The following is a 12,270-nucleotide window of genomic DNA, read 5'->3' as shown; positions in this document are numbered from 1 at the left end:
TTGGCTTTTAAGAAACACATTGACTAATTAGTGAACCAACCATTCACTGAGCACCTTGTGCTTCAGATATGCCAGACCTCCATTACACAATTATTTGAAACTGAAATCCAGTTGCTATGGCTACAGCTAGCTCCCAAAGGATGACTGGAGTGAGCTGGCACATCCCCACCACCCAGAATACTAATGAAATGGCGGAGTCCACCTCTATGCACTGCAATTCAAAGATGCATTTTACAAAACTGAAATATTTACAGTAAGTCAACTACAAATACAATTACCTTGCTTCTCAGTAAAAAAAAAAAAAAAAAGCCACATTCTCTTTGCAGAAACCTTTTATCTTTCTGTGCCCTGTAGCTGGATTTCAATTTTTACATGATTAAAAAAATAATAATTGAAATGATGCAGCTTAACAGAATCAAATCTTTTCTTCTAAAACATAATTAAATAAATCAAGGTAATAGGATTTCATATAAGTTATATTCAACTGTATGAAACAGAAAAATTAAATGTGACTGCTTTTAATTGGGTCTGGCTTTAAACATAAAAATCCACAAAAAGTACTCTCTTGTGTGCTTGTTTACCACACAACATTAACAACAGAACATTAACCAATTCAGCCTGTGTTGGTGATGGCAAAGCTATGTTGAGGAAAGACAAATATAAAGTTATTTCTACTTGCACATCACAGCACCACAGCTTGGTGCTGTTGGGCTGCTCTGGGGTACGTTGAAACTGCTGATGCAGATCCACTCGGGTGCTGACAATCTTGCAGGAGATTTTGGGTCATTGCAGTTAAAGATTAGCGTTACCTTTTATCAGGAAGTAATTAAAATATTTGTTAGGAACATGCTCCTGAAAGTATGGCTGTTGGATATTATCATCTCCATTCATGTCTGTTACCGAATGTCCTCCACTCTGTGAAAACTCAGAGAGAAAATTCCAGTTTGGATGTCTGTGTATTTATATATGGGTCCTGACTGACTCATGTCAGACCTACTGATGATGATAAAGAGATGTTATTTGTCTCTTTATCATCTGTTCATTTGATGAACTCCAGCTAAAGATGAACAAAAAAAATACAGGATTCATATGGATTCCTCAAGACGTATCTGTTGCCTTCGAGATGGCCGACTACAACTATTATCACTAAACATCTGTGGATACTACTAAGATTTAGCAGACTATTTGAAAGGGATTACATACCAGGAATAGCCAGAATCATAAAAATAAATATAAATCTTATAGAATCTTACATTTATGTAATTTTATATTCAGGTTACACAGCACAGTTAGTTTGTAAGCAATAGGAAAAAATATTTATTCTATTATGGTGTTACAAGTAAAAAAAAGATGGGCTGAATGTCCTGGAAAAGGAAGTACTGTTTTGTACAAAGCCATAAAAAATTTTTCTTCAAGAATAAGTTTGAATAAAAAACAGAAACAACCAAAGTTTTTCACTATTCACATGCAAGCACCATTAATCCGTTCCTGACTCAAACAGAGCTCATACAACACAGACCATTATGTCACAAATCATCTTGGAATACTAGATTTTTGTGAACATTCTAAAGAAAGCCTATAACTCTCTTAAAATGAATGGGTAGAATCACTATGCCTGCTGAGTGATGGAAGGAGAATAGACTGGTGCAGGGATGTATGTCAAGATATGCCAAAACCAAAAAAAAGATACCTGAAAAGACCATACCTTATCCTTTAGCAGCCAGTGGTTATTACTATTTACCTGCTGGTTGCCTTTGGGGTCAGGAAACGTAAAACTGGATTTAAACTGACTTTTCCTCTTTTGCCAGAATCATCACCGGCCTTTGCAATACAGTTTACAGAATCTGATGTTGCTGAAACTGTGATAGCCATTTAGCATTTATATAAAAAAAAACAGCTTTTTCCACTGGGAATTAACTTTGATCTTACACCACAAAATGAGGTACTGCCAGTGCACACGCTGCCTCCACAGATGTAACGCAGGACTAATTGAATCCTGCTCCGTTTCTATGAGGTGGCACAGTAAATAATTCTCATATTAGGTTTGCAGGAATGCCCATTCCTGCTAAAGGACCCTCTAAGTTTGTGCAATATCCATAGATAAGCACAGCAACACTAACAGGATTAGTATTTAGACATCTTCAGCTGCCAACGATGATGAAAGATGTCACTAAGTTACAGACACAGGCAGCCCAAACAGATTTTTAACAACTACATTGCCATCCCACTCAGGGGATGGTAAAGGCAGAGGTGGATATAGGCACAAACTGAAAAGTGTACAGAGCAACACAGCCTCTGCCTGGCCAATGGCACAAAGCTCAGGCTGCCGTTTGTAGCATGTGTCAGAGATTTTAACCCTTGTACCCTTCTCCCTCTCTAAATTTAGGAACATGGGATTTGGTCAGAGGAAGATTAAAATATATGTGAGCATGGTCCATTATGTGGCTCGGCTGGGTGCTAAACATCTAGAAGTAATAGTTAAATAGTAATTTTAGAAGTGCAAAAAAAGAAATTGGACAACTTTCTGCTTTTTTCATCTAATCCAGTTTCTACACAAGCAAGACAGTTACTAAACTGATCCCCACTCATCCCTTTCTTCAAGTATATATCTGGTGTTCTGTCCCTCAAAAAGAGAGAGAAACAACTTCATTGGGCTATGATGGCAAAACTACCCCGTGATTAAAATTAAAGGAAGGAAAGAAAGGGAGAACTGAGATTACTTGAGAAAGAGGAATTACTCAGTGCAAAAAGAGATATGTTCTTTTTCTCCAAGAAACAGACAGAAGCCTTAATGGAAGTTGAGGAAGAAGAATGGGTGAAACAACAGGGGAATGGGCAGAAGCTGTAGAAAGAGGAAATGAGACAAAAACAATGGCAATTAAGGTTGAGCAGGGACAAGTCAAAGAAAACTAACAAAATAATGCACATCTGTAAAAAATTTAGACAGTGAAAAAAGTTACCAAAAACCACAAAGTGGTTAATGAAAATCAAAAAATGACAGGTAAAGATAAATATGCTAAAAGAATAAAAAGGGGCAGCAGGAGACCAGATAGCAAATACAATGAGAGTGTTATTGAGAGTTACTTTTCTCTTTTCTCATCAGAGCATACTCTCTATTAAGTCTGTGGGGTTTTGTCACTGTAGTCACTAACAGAGGATCTTTGGAGAGGTCACTGTCATGGCATTATAAGAAAATACACAGGTCCTGCAGCAAATTTCCAAGAAGGCAGAACTGACGTAATAACAAAGTGTGAACACCAAGATTTAATAAAAGAGACAGATCTAACCTCAGTTATAGAAGTGGAACTGAAGAAATAAGAGACTTTATACAGGAGGAATAAACAAAACTAATGAGATTCGTGAACACTGGGATGACAAAGTCACCTTACCAGTAACTCCAAAAATTCTGCTAGATTTTGTTTGAATTACGTAAGTGATTAAGTACCATTTCCATGGCAGGCTTTTTTTAATACAGATTCCCAGAAATTTCTCTCTCACACGGTTTTAACACATCTAGGAATCATTACACGATTTCCCACCATTCCCATATCAGCTCTGAAGTGGAAAACATAATTATCTAAAACCACAGTTTTACCTATACAAAGTTTTACGTACCTCTTGTTCGCATATATCTGATCACTGGAAGAGGAGCTTGTTGGCACTCTCCATTCACTAATATTGGGCTAGATTTCCAACAACTGGATCTCCACAGCTGCATAACTCCTTAGGTATACACAGAAAAAAGTGCCCCCCCCCCTTCAAAACAGACATATTGTTGCTACAAAGGGGTTGAATTCTAGTCTGTTTGCTTGTTTGGCTTTGGGGTTTTTCTACCACATGGATAATGCAAACTTCAGCAAGCTTGTATAACATTTTGAGTAACCTCCATTGGGATTTACATTCTCTATTGATTAATATGCACCGATAGAAACTATTCACTATGTAAAGAGAGGTATCTGGATATAGCTGGAGTTATATTTTTAGATTTTCTACTCTGTCTGTTCCCATGAGTAGTGGAATCAATTGATTACACTGAATTGTTAAAGCATTGTCCTTTCCAATTTAAATTATTCCCTTATACTGTTGTACAGACAGACCTAAAGTTCCCCTCTAAAACGAAGTCTCAGCCCACACCTTAGGACAGCATCATCCCATGTCATTTATCAGAAACCAGAACCTCATCTCTGGGGATTACCTCCAAGGATCAGTGAGCAGCAAGAAATGATTGTATAAAGATTCCAATAGTTCACTCTTTAAAAGGTTGCACATATACCTGAAAGCACATGTTATTTTCTGTATTTCCAACACTTCTACAAAACAACCAACCAACAAGCGAAAAAGGCTGTTTCCATACCAGCATTTCATGGTACATCCTTATGTATAAAATTTCTTTTTCTTTCCTGACACTGAAACAAAACTCACAGCTAAAATGAAACTATCACAACAGAATTCTTATAGTGCCTAATACATTATGAGAATTTGAAAGATTTACATAAACTGTCAGATTTTTAACTTCTTAACTGTTTCAGTGTCATTTAGAGTAATTTGCAGTTCAGGATTTACAGGGCAAAAATACTCATAGGAGCTGTGTGGTACTGAACAGCTCTTACCATGCAATTTCCCTACAAATAATCATTTTTCCTCTGCCTCATGTAAGCGCAACACAGTGCAGCAAAGCATAGTGGCATATTTCCAACATTCCTAAAAGTAAATCAGAATTATTTAGATGATGCTCCCTAGAACCAGACAGATCATGTATGTATTAGAATTATATTTACAGCAATGTTTCGAGGAATGGGGAAATTGGTGTTAGACATTATCAAAATGTATATACCCAAAAATTTTTTTAGAATACTTTTTAACATGAGATACGGAGAGTAAATGCACATAAATCTGTTGATTTGACTGGAGCTATGAGGCTTTGCTGAAGAGAAGAATCTGACCCAGGTCACTTGAAAGAAAGGGAAAGGGAAAACAAAACATTTATCAGGTGAATATTTTTATCAGAAGCTTCTACACAAACTATAATTAAAATCAGAAAGGAAAACAAATTAATACTTAGCATTATTCCTAAGTAATAGCTCTATTTGACTTTATTAAACACAGAAAAATTATCTGTTCAGTTAATAACCAAAAGACTATTCTGTTTTAAGTGATATACTGTGGCTTACTGCTGGAACTGTTACTTTCAAGCATTACTTATGTGACTCCAGAGAGTTGTCCATTGGAGATCATCCAAAACTAGCATCTGTCCCACAGCACTGAAAAAAATGGACTTCCCTAACTGCTTGTGTTAGATATTTCACCCTCTCACACAGAGGAGGGAAACCCTCACTGATATTGTCAAGAACAATATTGTTCTGAACTCAGTAAAGGTATAAACAGTTCTGTTGTTTTGAGTGTTCCCAACCCCACACTAGTGGTTCAGCTAGTACTAATCTGAGTTGCTGTTTTAAATGTCAAATGCTGAAGGGTAACAAAAGAGGTGGAGAAAGGTTTCACAACCAGCATTTAATTGTGCTAATCTTGAGAAAAGTGAACTATTTGAAAGAAAGTTTAGTCTCAAACTTCAAACAGCAACTTCATTTGCTTGAGGGATGGCTACATTGCAGAAACAAGAGGAAATGCTTCCAGAATGCATGTAAAAACCTGCAAGCAAAGTATCCTCTGGCCAGATACAAGGTACTTTGTATTTAGAAGTTGGCCAAGGTGTGGACAGATCCAGTGACACTGAAGATTGCATTAGGACAAGAACAAATTAACTTCAGAAAAAACAATTCAGAGAGTTGGGCTGGCTTTAGCAAAGTTTTTGTCTTTGATGTTTTCTGGTTAAAAAGCAATTCCAGTTGCCTGTATAACCTGTATCAGGACACTAACTCAGAACAGAAAAGATTCAAGTCTAAAAGGGAGATCTCATCTTGATTTGAACCTGAAGAGCCATTGCTTAAAGTCAGAAAGAAGCCTGGAAATTGAAGCTCAAGATGACAATTTTAAGCCTCAAGGGATATAACAGAGAGGACAATTACTATAGTCCAGAAATAATTTCTTCATATCTATCACTCCCAGTATCAGCTATCAGCACTTCGTAAGTAAACTTTCATCCTCAAAAAATCACCTGTTACAAGTCTCTCCAATCCAGACCTTTATGCTCCTGTCTATAATTTCCTAAGTAGCACATAAGATTTCTTACTATTCTTTTTTAAAGATACACTAAAGAATATCCTCTCAAATGATCTCTTTTCACTGACTGCCTGGAATTGTATATTCCACAAACTAATGAATTACTTTGATTTCATTAACTTCTCTCACTTTATTTTCCTGTTGCAGAATGTAATCATCATTCTCTCAGTCATTTCTTCGATATATGACCCTTTTCTCTAATTTATTCCTTTTTTAAGGGAACTACCTAGTAATCAGCCTTTAAGTATTTGCAATTTTTATTTACATTCACTTTAACCTAAATATTTGGTCTTCTTTTGTTCATCTTGCTTTGGCTTTTGTGTCTTAAAGAGTTTCTTTGTCTCCTTTAACATTTCAGCACTTTACTGTGGAATCACACATTAAGATTTGTTTCATACTGTACTTTCAGTCTGCCCCATCATTTTTACTACATCCTCAAGGTTTCCCAGAGATGAATCCTGAGGGGACCTATTTGTATAGAAAGAAATAGTGATGGGAAAGAGAAATTTGCCTCCATGAAATCTTTGCACCAATCCCCCTAGTAAACTTTTCAAGATTATATCTAATATTGTCTTTCACATGGAAACTGAGATTCTAGAGCTCTTGTCAGCTGTGCAATGCTGTTGAATGACAGAAGGCCTGTTTAATGCAGAGTGCTGTGGTTCCCAGTAAATCTTTTCTATCTAACAAAAGTAACTGTCCTGGAGTTCTATAAGCAGGTTGCACCACACATTGCTTCAATTGTACAGGTTCCTTCATTTTTCCAGCATCAGTGAGTTCACAAATAGTGAAAGGAAAGAGAGGAAGAAAAAGGAAAAAAAAGTTATGTTGTCTGAAGTGATTCTTACTCTAAAATTGTGCAGTATTCGAGAGGCATGTTTTTAAGAGTCCATCTCAAAACCCCCTGAGAACACAGAATCAAATTAGGGAAAATCATCTATCTCAGATTTGTGAACTGAAATTATAAATTGGCTGTAAAAAGAATGGAAAGAATAGTTATGAAGATAACTAAGGACAACACGAAAAAGTGGCGGCAGACCAAAGACAAAGAGCAAAATCACAACTTTGAGGGAGATAAATTTTTTAAGATATTTACCCAGTCAAAATTTTATGGCATTTTAATATTATATAGTTAGAATTCCCTAGTGACAAAACGTTTTGCTTAATGTTCATCAGAGAAAATTAGTAGGCTGCTTATTTCTGTATAGACAGGAGATGTCAAGAAAAGCACAGTTATCTAGGTCAGTCATTGGAACGCTACGTACAACATTTCATATTTGCAGGAAAATATATACACCCTGTTCAAGAAAGACCTCTGTATCTTAGTTTTAACAAAATGATGAGCTTGAGAATCAAAATCAATAATCTGTCAAAATGTTTCCACTCATACATTTGCAACAGTCTTACCAGGTTCAGTGCACAAAATTATCTGCCCTTCATCTTCTACATCATCTTCTCTATAGAACTCAAGAGTCTTCAGAGAGTCTGCTACTCTTTGAAAAAATAAAATTGTTCTGACCTTGAATATTTTAATAAAAAGAAACAAACCAACAAAACCTTTAATCTTGCTCTGGTTGTCAATCATTTCTACCACCACCACCCCAGCTGTGCACTTTACTGTTGAAATTATAACCTGAAGGTCTTTTAAATATACAACCTGTACAAATGGCTGCTAAGTAGCAGGATATAATGTTCTGGGGAATGAAGGAAGCTACCAGTAATAAGTTAAACGAACAGTGTTCAATCATTGTTGTCCCTTGTGTTCATAAGTTATAGGGCAGATAGAGACATTAATGCAGCACAGCACAGGGAAATCTCAGCTAATAAGTTCAAAAAAGCCTTAGGTGAAGTTTGTAGAAACACGACTGAATTCGCACTGATGCCCCAGCTGAAGTTGATGTCGGTACAGTAGGTGCCCGCTGTTACATCCCTGAAAACCTAACTTAAATCTAGAGAGACGTTTTCATAGATCTCACTTTTTCATTGCCTTTATAATTTTTCCTGCCCGCCAACTGTGTCTTTTTTCCTACTCCAGTGGCTGTCTCCAGTATCCAAGAGGAGCATAGGCCAAATCATTAATATTCATCAGTTCAGCTGTTCTTCCCTTCTACTCAAGTCCAAAGAGTACTGGAACAAACAACTGAGGGCTGTACCCAGAGGCTAATATATCCATTTATCTTCATGTGTTTCACTGGAAATGAAAAATATTTTGTCCTCAATCACAAACCTTCGTAAACTGTAGTAATTAAAACTCTACAATTTCCTTGAAGCTTAGAAGATGCTCGGAGACTTGTTTGTAAGAGGAAGTTAAAGTGGTCACCTTTGTTGGAGGCCTCATATGCTTTCAAGTCCTCCTTCTTAGCAACTCTTATTCTCTTAATGCCATGCACCTTGTACAAATTATCATGCATATGGGAGCATGACAATTCTTTCTCTCAGTATTTCTGTAACTATGCTGCAGCTCTGGAGGTCCTGAGTTCTTGGTTTACTCCTCTACAATGAAATTTACTAACGTCACCGCTAGCTAAGAAAGCAGACAATGATAATCATTCTCTTTCCTCCAGATTTACAAATAAAGTAACTGAGAAGTTCTACAAAGTTGCTGCAAGCAAAATCAGGAACATTATCTAGGTCACTAACATGACAGAGCCAACTCTTACACATTCAGCTCTCAATGCCTTTTAGCTCACTAGAGGACTAATAACAGGAACTTCTGCTAGAAGCTATGAGCACATCAATTGCAGATGTCACAGAGAAAAGAAACCTGAGCATATTAGTCACCAACTACAGGATGAGCCACTGATGTGATGCAAGTGCAAAAAAAGTAAATGAGAGCTAGAGAGAATCAAGCCAAGCGTTTCCAAGAAAGACAGGAAAACATTCATCTTTGTCAAAATTCTATTGTTCATACTTTTAAAAGTTAAGTGAGACTGAAACACGCACAGGGAAAAAGTTACTGTCAGAGGAATTAAGAGACTATTATATGAGAAGAAACTTAGAAATGCTCATCAGAGGATATGGCTGTTCTCTATAAACACACTTTGGTGTAAACACCAGAGATTTAAAAGAATAATTTAAGCTAAAGGTTAAAGTAGGCAGACAAAGAAATGCATAGAAACTGAATTCTCTGAGACTGGAAATTAGAAAGAGGTTTCTAGCCATAGTTTTCCAAGTAAAGCAGTTGAGACACATATCCTAATTAGTGTAAAGTTTGATCTGAAGTTTATGGAACAGCAATGGCAATGTGACTTATGGATCAGTGAAGCTTTTCCCAGTCCTTGTTTCCTAACATGCTGCTTCCAGAGACACAGCTAGTGAGCTAGGGGTCATAATATCTAACATGCATTTGTTGCATCACAAACACATCTCATGAAAACCAGTCCCTCGAGAAGACAGCAACCACCTTCATGCAAGAAATAATGCTGTCAATACAGGTGAAACATTCCTGCAGCTGCTGGGTTCAGATCTTTATCACCTAATCAAATAAGGGAAAAAATACAGAAAAAAAATGATAGTCCAGTTTTCTCTAACGTATTCAGATTACAATTCATATTTTAATATACTTTTTATTGAGTTCCGACAGTCCAAAGTGGCCCTTTTAGACTGGATAATGATTTGATTGTAGTGTGTGTTCATAGGAAGTTATAAATAAACAGTTATTTTTTGAATACAGAAAGTAAGATGCTATTTCTGTAGATTCAAGAAAGGTCTGAACTTGAACTAGCAAACTGGTATTTCCAGAGAATAGTCTTATTCTTAGCTTCAGACATAGCTAAAAGACTAATCATAGATTCAGCTGTTGGTCTTAACGCAAATCCCCTGTGTTTTCCTGTTTGTATTCAGCTAAGTCACCAGAGATTGCCTGTTACTGCTAGGCTCTGTGCTTCTAACTATTCAGAACAGAGAAGAGGTACAGAAAGTGTGTGTGGGGAGAGGCTTACCATTCCATGGGTTTATATGCAAAACTGTAAACCCATCCACACACATTGGATAACTTACACTTGTTCAAAGTTTAGGAAATGCACACATATTCTCACTTCATGCCTCTGGTAGATCATAGCACAGGGTTTGTCTTTGAGTGCACGGAGCTCCATGGTATGCTTTGCGCTATTATTCACCCAGAACAGAAACTTTAGCATAGAATGTAACCCTGAGTCATCTTATTTATAATGTCTTTTGACTTGCACAAGATTTTTGTATCTTGCACCTATGCACATTTTAGGAAGCATAGGCTACTCCAGGAGCCCCAGTAACTAAAATTTAACATATTTAATAGCTCTGCATACATCAGTAGTATGCAGCAAGCAGAAAAGCCCTGAAGGCTTTCTCTAATAAGCCTTGAAAGCTGAGAGACTGCCTTGCTTAGTGAACAGAAAATATCTTGAAAAGCTGAGAACTCTCATACAGATAAGAAATATCATTATCCTCTCCTGCCACATTCCTCATTATTTTTGTGTGACCACCATAGACATATTCTGCTCCCACACCTTGTCTTGCAACTCAGGAACCAGATAGTCTAACTTCCAGGAAGGAAGCTTTATGATCAGTATTTCAAATGTGCTACCGGTGCTCCATACTGTCCACATGTAAGGAGACTTTCAGTTCAGAAATTCCCCGCCACTCTAACAGTTTGAAGAGCACAAGTTTGACAGGTTAAATAGCATACTTCTGTCCTCACCCGACGTGTTCTTTTACTATGCACTGAAAGCCTGCAACTTAAAAATCAAAATAAAACAAAAACCCAGGGTGAGTGATTGCAAACTCCAGTACACAGGGATAACAAGCATCTACACAAGAATATTATGCACAAAGAGACAGTGGTCAATGTCAAGTTCACACAGCCTCACATAAAAGAGTTTTACGCACTTCTGTTTTGTAAAACAACGAGTAAACACAACTGACACTCTATGTTTCAGTACACCCCAGAGCACTCTATCCCATTTCCCATGTAAATGGCTAATATTTCTCTGTAATTTTCTGTACAAGATGACCACATTCTTGACTAGTTCATTTTCTACTCAGGTGAATCAGCCTGTGACAGTCTGCAACTCAGATGAAACCAGTGTTTATCCGTCAACCCTGCCTTCTATTCTCACACAACAAAACTCCAAGCAGAACCATAAGGGTGGTGATCGTGAGCTAATCACATCTTCAGGGAATTGCAGTTCATGAATACACTTAACACTTCCTGAGCTTCAACTTCAACAGCTGTAATTATTTTGCAATAATTAGACCTTGCCAGTGCTTATTTTTTAAATGTCTGCCGTATCTAAACATGCCAAAAACATAACCCTTTCAGTGTTCTAGTCACAGGATATTGATATCTGCCCCAATACTGTTTACCTCTTCTGCACTAAAAGCATTGGGGTTTAAATTTTTAACAGCTTAGAGTTCAAAACCCCAAGAACTGTTTTTAGAAGGTTTATGTGAAATGGAGGGAACCTTCTCCCTCAAAGCTATGATGATAAGTTAAAAGGTTTGGGCAATTCTTTTCTTCTTTTTAACTTCTGGACTAAGCAGTTTTAATTGCTACACACAGTAAAAACTACCTACATGATGAAAAGTACATTCCCCAATACCTTTGTTCCCCCACAACACTTCACTGCAGCTAGCTCTTATTAGCACAACACCATCTCAGAAAGCAGAAGCTGTAACAATACTCTGCAAAACACAGATCTATTTAAATAGACATGCATAAAGACTGTGTAACTGAACTCCTACAAGGGAATATTCTTTAATTATTCCTGGTATTTACTGGTGTCCTGGGTCTGAGCTAAACATCCCTCTCCAGATCATGGTAAATAATCATCCTCTCCCAAAATATAAGCCCAGGGAAATCAAGATACTTTTGTCATTACTTGTCTCCAGACTTTTTCTCCTAGCAAGATCTTTCATTCAAAAACACTTTAAACATAAATGTTGTGCTCAAGTCTTCAAAAGAGTTATACAACTAGTTAAGTTAATCTACAATAGGGAAAGAAGAGAAAAAGCAAGTATTTTCATTCAGCTGATAAAAACCCTCAGTAATAAGTAAATTATACTCCAGTCCTGTGTTCAATGAGTCCAGGAGATCTTTCCATTCCTCTTAAG

This window comes from Pezoporus flaviventris, unplaced genomic scaffold (genome assembly GCF_033815535.1).
Source record: "Pezoporus flaviventris isolate CSIRO_AGI_PZ_B2104156 unplaced genomic scaffold, CSIRO_AGI_Pfla_v1 ptg000023l, whole genome shotgun sequence".
NCBI lineage: Eukaryota > Metazoa > Chordata > Aves > Psittaciformes > Psittacidae > Pezoporus > Pezoporus flaviventris.
Note: the sequence above shows the minus strand (reverse complement) of the source record.